At 46.4% G+C, this 7,597-nt stretch overlaps 1 long non-coding RNA gene across 1 annotated transcript; it reads left to right on the plus strand.

Annotated features, from left to right (window-relative positions):
- The first annotated feature begins 217 nt into the window (after window positions 1-217).
- On the plus strand, window positions 218-1,753 carry LOC136356137 (uncharacterized). The gene is made up of 2 exons (XR_010740876.1): window positions 218-451; window positions 1,322-1,753. It is a non-coding gene; the product is annotated as an uncharacterized lncRNA (long non-coding RNA).
- The last annotated feature ends 5,844 nt before the right edge of the window (window positions 1,754-7,597 follow it).

Here is a 7,597-nt window from a genome sequence, read left to right on the forward strand (position 1 = left end):
TATTGGCGCGAGTATTTGGTCGGCAATGCTCCGGTGAGGGAGATCAACCGATGGCTAGCATGGGAGAGAGAGAGAAGAGGAGAGCTCAGAGAGCTCGGTTGTGTGGAGGGGAGGGGCGAGCTTTTCGCCGTCTATTTATAGGCGTCAAGAGGCGGTTCGCAGAGGAAGAGAGGAAGGGAAACACGGCATCGGCGGAGTGGGGAAAGAGAAAACGGCTGACGGCTTTGTCTCCGATTGGTCGACCGCGTCTGTTTGACGTAGCGGCTGAGATCAGGGTAGTGACGCAAAGCTGCGGGCGGAGGTGGAGGAGGAGGAGCACGGCACGGCGATGGCGCCTCTGGCTTGGCGAAGCAGCGGCGACGGCGGCTCCAACTCGATGCGACGGCGCCCATGGTATGTTGGCGACGGCGCCCACGGGACAGGGAGGAGGAGCGGCTGCCTCTGCTGAGAGGTTTCGGCCCACAACTGAAATAAAAATATTTTTTAAATTTTTGTTGAAGATTTAGATGATTAGGTTTGAACACAATTTGAATTTGGAGGAGATTTTCAAAAGATAAAGTTTCTAATTTATATGAGAGTGATTTTTTGGAGGTGGAATATATTTAGAAGCACTCAAATAAGAAATAGGAATATTTTGCACTATAAATAATAGGGCTTCTAATTTGGATATATTTTTGGGAACGTGGTAGAAAATACATGAATGAAGATAAATAGGATTTTATCCCCACAAATGGGTGGTATGGATTTAGAGAAATATTTTGTGGCTAATAGGAGATTTGAATTTTGGATGAGGAGTATAAATTGGAATTTTCTTAGCACAAGAGCAATCATTCTAATATTTATAATATTGCTAATCTTGTGCCGAGAAGTATTAGATTATGGAAATTGGAACGGGAGGTTAGATCAAAATAGGAGCTTGAGTAAAGAATAAATGATAGAATATTTCGGATGGAGAAGAATTAAGGATTTTTAGAGGTAAACCTAGATCAAGGGTTTGGTAAAGAAATAATTCCAATTGGAATTCCTCTGGTTTAGGATTAAGGACAATATTGGAGGATTTCTTGGACCAATAATTCATAAAAGTAAAACGGGTTTTTAATAGATTTGCAACAAGGAATTTTAATCGAAAGAAAGTAATAAAACCAAATCAAGAAATAACTCAATTTAAATGAAGATCAGAGAAGAACTAAAATGTCAAAGAGAGGGCTTATACAAACAAATTTTTAGGAGGTTACCTCTAATTATAATTTCTTAGGTTTTGGAAGTTATGAAGAACATAAGAATCGGCATAATTCATAATTAACAAATGGTTAATTTTCAGGATGTTACAAGTTACCAGTGACAACGTCGCGGAAGAAGGCGGCGACCACAGCTCTACCCGTCGCCGCGCTCGACCGCCACCGCTCCACTCCCGCGCTCGCCTACCATCGCTTCACCCGCCACCCGCCGCCCGCTACCATGCTCGCTTGCCGCCCGCCGGCTCTCCTCCCGCTGCCTGCCGCCCGCGTCCGCTCTCGCCCATCGCCGCTCCGCTCGCTGCCAGCCTCCCTCACTGAAGAAGAGAAGAGAAGAGAGAAGAGAGAAAAGAGAAGAGAAGGAGAAGAAAAGAGAAGAAAAAAGATGTGCCGCTGACATGTGGGCCCCACGTACTTTTTTTAAATTTTTTTTGCTGCCTAAGATGTCACGTCAGCGAAACCACCTATATATACTACCATAGGACCTTGAGTAAACGATTTATGTGAGTTTAGGGGTACACATTTCTAGTTTTGAGGTTAAGGGACCTCAAAAAATCTCGCTATTAAGTTGAGGGACCTCCGGTGAACTTACTCTAAAACCAAATCCCGGAGGAATAAGTACACGAAGGTCCCTCAACTTGTCATCGAATTACAAAATCATCCCCCAACCGCAAAACCATATATATGACATCCTTTAACTTGCAAAACCGTTCGCTTTACATCCTTTGGAGGTTTTGACCCCGGTTTTATCCGACGTGACGGGCGAGTAAGCATGGGACCCACATGTCAGGACGCCACATCATTAGGCTCTCTCTTTTCCCTCCTCTCCCTTCCTCCTCCTCTCTCTCACTCTCTCACTCATCTCCCACCCCCCACGCCCAAGTGCTCCCCGCCGCCGTTCTGGCCATTGGCCGGCGAGCTGATCAGTGGAGTGACACCGGAGGTGTTCGACCTGTGCAGATCATGGCCAATTTCGTCAGAGTGCCAGAGTTCAGGTGAAGAGAAGAAATAAATGGTTGATGAATTGAGTTACCTAGTGGGAGGGAGGCAGAAGGTGATGGTGTAGGCGGCGGCGTTGCAGGTGAAGGTGCTCATGCCGTCGTTGTAGGCGTAGCTGTAGGCGCGCGGGCACGCTGACTTGAAGATGGTCGAGTACGCCGTCGGCCGGCTGTCGATGCATAAAACACAGACTGGCCGGAGAGGTTTGCTTTACTCTAGTGCAGGTCCAAAGAGATCGCTTTCGGGTTCAGGGCGTGCCAATTGGTTTAATCCTGCAAATAACAAGAAACAAAGAAACCAAAGTTAAACCCGTAAATGATAGCCGATCGGTTGGATTGCCGATGACATATCCTTTGTGCCAGGCCAATATGATACAGATCAGATCGGCCGTAATGTGATGAAAGAGATAATTGAGTTTGTTCTATCGGCTGTATATGTCAATAACACATAATATGTGTTTCAAAGTATGCTTAAACCAAGTGTTTAGGAAAGATCGGTCAGCACATCAAGACAGTATAAACCATTCGAGTCCAAGAATACTTTAAAGCAGGGATTATATGTACTCACAGCATAGCCGATAGGCAAACCCAACGTGTATCAGGTAGTACTCAGATACCACTTTATACTAAGATATGCTAAACAAGAATCAATCTAGTGTCAGGGTGACCTAACAGACTGATGGCAAGCTTAACATATTTGGTCCAAGCGAGATATTAATATAAAGGGCAGATTTAGCGTATCAAGTAAACACATATGAAATGAGATAACTAAATCAGGTAAGATCGGCTGAAACCCCGATGCTATCTCTATTAACAATCATAGGACATGCTAGATATTATGGTTCTAAATGTTACTTAACAGATCAAACTTAACTGATACAACATTAAGCACATGGAGAAACATAGGATCTAAACAAGTCCATGAGAGCCTTTTCGAGATGGTAGATATGCTATATAATCTGATTCGACACAGCTATCTAACCCTATCGGCTATTTTCGATGATAGAGGCTAGCCGACACGGTTATATAGCAAGATCGATCTAGATTATATAGCATACTAGAGAATGCCCCGCGCGTGCTGCGGGACTTGGTTAACATCAATTTGTTAGATAAGAGGTATAATCTCAAGAAGAAATAGAAGAAACAAATAGCTTTCTTGGAGAAATTCTTTTTTAGCAGCCCTATCGAAAATTTGTAGATAATTTAGGTAGTACATGTCAACTGAAGGAGCGTTCAGCCATAAAACTCTTTTATACGATTGATGGGCTAGATACATGTAGATGTGTGTGGAGATGGGCCAATGTGTTCATGTGGGCTACATTTGGCACTGAGGAGGCTAAGAGACTCACCCGGTTGGTGACTGATGGGTTGGGCTCTATGCTGCATTCCATCCAACGTCTGAGAAACAATCTAATACATTCATCCAACGGTTCACAATTTGATGATGATGTGGAAGCACGAGGCTTGAGCTTTTGGCTTTAACTTTATAGAAAGAAGGGATATGATAACTCTGCGGTTTTGCATAGGCAGGGCTAGAGTGTCATGAAGATGTAAGCACTAGCCCTGAGAACGCAAACCGCCATAACAAGCTTTACCTCTTCGTCGGAGATCGAAATCGATGTAGCCCAACTCGAAAGCAAGAACTCGCCGAAAACAAAGAAAAGTAGAAAAGGTGGCGATGCGTCGAGAGTGTATTTAACTTGATGTTATTTGTTTACAGGGTCTTGGGCCATATTATACCCAAAATACATGATATGTCCTTGCCGGACACGACTCCACTTCTTTTACAACTCAAAAATGCGAGCAAGTCCCTTAGACGGACTCTTACCAAAAATATCTATAAGGAAACTATTAAAATATCCTAATTAATAGATACAATTGCCTTCTTCGGACTCAATCCATACTTGGAAGTACTTGTATAGCACTTCAACCGATCCCGACAATGTTTTCATGATCATCTTGCCAAAATCGGCTACATCGGCTTCTCCCTATCTAGTTCTGTATCAGCCAATCCAGACGGAAGCCGATGCAGTCCGTAGCCGATGCGTACTCTGTTTCTGTGATCATCAATTTCCTCCCAAATCTACTTCGGTTTTGATTTCAGATCCGATCTATGATTTACCAATTTTGGTCGTTAACACCGGCACGTCACCGGCGTCGCGTACGCGCCGCTGCAGCAGTACTCCTCCTCCCCGAACGCCTCGCACGCGCTCCGGCATGCCGCCATCCACCTGCCACTCCTTCGAACTCACTGCACATATGCTCATGTCAACACAAACACGTTCGCCATGTACGACATGCGTGCATGACACACGGATGTGTGACACGCTTGCTTGGGCGAAGGAAAAGAGACTGTAACATCCCGCCACTCCCAGGCCGGGCCCGCTTACATCTGGCAGCTTTCATAGATCAATCAGGCTTAACCCTGGAGTTCTTTGGAGATCGGCTTCCGAAAAAGAAGTTGCAACTTGTTTATATGAGTATTCTATTAATCTTATTAAGCCCTAGGCCGGGATGTCACAGAGACCGAGCGTAATGAATGCATGGATGATCAAAGCTGATTGGGGACCAAACCAAGACCCTCTCCAAGTCTACTTCTACCTCATCACGTCACTTTTGGTCCACAGAAGACAAGATATAAAATTTTACACGTTTTGGATTCGGATTCGGGCCTTCTGGCAGCATCAACTTCAAATGGACCTAGCCGCTGATTAGAAGGAATTTCGGGGCCCATGAGTACTTGTTGGAAAGCTTATGGAGTCTACTTTCAGATGGTTTTGGTTCCACATCAAAATTCCTACCGAGCTGCCGGCAATCTGCAAAACAAGCCACCTATCTCATCCAGTCCGAATCTGATTTGGGTTTTGGGCCTTGTAACTGTGTCGCGGGCTTAGTCCAAGGGGGTGTGCGCCCTGGGGCAACCCTAGGATGTCTCTAATCATATTTAGTCAGTAGCCGTCATCGTTTAGAGTCGGGTTTTACTTAGATTAATCTGTCAAAAACAGTTTCACCGCTAGATCAGTTTATGGAACCCCCAAATTCGAGTGCTTAATCATTCATATGCAATTTTGTTGCAATCTATCTTGTTCTTGCTTGTGTTCTTCGATTCGCATATAGGGATTAGCCTTCTCGGCGAGGTCAACCGGGTTTCGGCACGATTGATAACCAGAGGAGACGTGGTGCTGCGATTACAGGGCTCAGTAGCGTGATTGTTCAGAAGCCGGATCGAGTTGTGTCGCGACTCCACCCAAATCGACTATTTATCAATACCTATCGGAAGATCGGGAGCCCTAGTCAACATCATTTGGTATCAGAGTTGAGCCCTTATTTAAGGGGATGGGAATGATGAGGACATCCTGTCACGCCCAGAAATTCACGAACCAGAATTTCTAAGCTGAATGTGCATTAATTCCCTGTCCAGGACTAGCCAGGGTACACAAACGACAATTGTTGACATACAGACCCACGTCTTATAAAAATATAGAAGATTACAAATGCGCGGAAAAGATAAAACGAGCTAAACTTGGAAGCTTGACTTCAGTAGCGGGCGACTCCACTCCACAGGCAACCCTTGACGGCAGCGACGAAACCAACCTTTATGAGACAGCTCCAACTGGGAAGAACTTCCGCTCTGGTGTGGGGGAAAAGAGAGCAAGACTGAGTACTACCCACTGTACTCAGCGAGTCATACCGGAAGAGGAGGTATGATGCAGGATATAACCAAAGGAGGCTAAAGGTTCATTTGCAATAAAGTAGGCATTTAAAAGCAGTAGTTGAAAATAGTAAAACAATTGTAGTAAGTAATCAGTATTAACCCATCACTATCCAACGCTACACCACGTTGCAACAGGCCCAACAAACCACCTGAACTACACCAGTTCATTAAACTAAACTAGGGGTGAGACTAATCACGGTGAATCAGGTTGATCGCCCATAACCGCAGGCACGGCTATTCGAATAGTTTTTCTCTGGCCAGAGGTGTACAACTGTACCCACAAGACACGATTCTACACATGTCGCCATGCCCCAAAGTATCACCATGATACTGCAAAGGGGGAAATCGTGACAAGACCCTCCGCATAACCCTCCCCTAACCATCCACACCACGCTAAGGTTTCACCCCCACCCCTCAAAAGGCAGTGGGCGGTCCCCTCTTGCGCCGCGGTGAATCCGGCAGCTGGACAACCGGACACCCCGGCCAACCCAACTTCATCACGCCCACCCTCGCCACCGGTGCCTTGGAAAGGGTCGAGCTATACTTCAGATCAAGCAGTTACCCACTCCCGCTTGTGGTAAGCACGGTAAGTCTCCCAGGGTTTCCCGTGAACCGGTCCTTAACTGCCATGGGTGCGACCAGCCAAACCATGCACCCACAGCTCACCATTCAGTGTATTTTAATTAACTAACACCACTGCGGTGGCACCAATCCAAAGCTATGCTAATAGTCAAAGTCTATGTAATAATGTGATCCCCATTTGTGTACTAGTTGAACTAGACATGGCTAAGCGTTTTCCTAAACCAACATCTAGTTATTTTGATACCCAAGCTATCAATGGCATAAGGTACACAATAAATGGCTGAGTAATAGGACCCATCCCACATGACATTGTAAAAGGATGCAATATTTAATAGAAATGCGGGATATTTGTAAATTGGGTACAATATGATCAATTGTAATGCATGACTTGCCTTACTCTCGCACTGATGAGATCTCAGCAACGTCTTCGAGAAATCGCGGATCGACGAAACAGCCGAAATCTACGGGACAAACAAAGCACACAAACAAAACATGCTATAAGACTACTGAAACAGGAAACAAAACCATTTTTAATGGATTCTAGGGATTTTTATGAATTTACTGAGACTTGAATAGACTTAAACGGAGCTCGAATGAATTACTTATGAATTTTAGAAGATAAGTTGTGTTTTTACTAATAAAGAAAAGTCATCAATCAATTTATTGCGCAATAAAGCCCAGGGCTGACGCCAGCGAAAGGGGGGCGGCGCCAGCAAGCGGGCCCCGCATGTCAGCGGCACAAAGGGTGGCCGGTCTACCGTGGACCAGGTCCACGGGGAGGAGGGGTGGTGGTGTACCACGTGGCGCCGACGTGGCACCACGTGGCTGGCCACGCGGGCCATGGGACGGACGGCCACGATCGGTCGAGGGCCGATAGGGCGGCTGGGGACGGGCGGCACCGAGGCCAGCCCGGGCATGGCGCACGGTGGCGACCGGCCGGCGGCAGCGGCCGGCGACGCGGACGGGCGGCGGCGGCACCTTAGGAGAGAGCAGAAATAGGGTTAGGAGTAGGGAAGGCAACCACGGCGGACGCCATTGACGGTCGGAGGCGGAGGGGATGGGGAAGC

Source organism: Oryza sativa, chromosome 4 (genome assembly GCF_034140825.1).
Source record: "Oryza sativa Japonica Group chromosome 4, ASM3414082v1".
Lineage (NCBI taxonomy): Eukaryota > Viridiplantae > Streptophyta > Magnoliopsida > Poales > Poaceae > Oryza > Oryza sativa.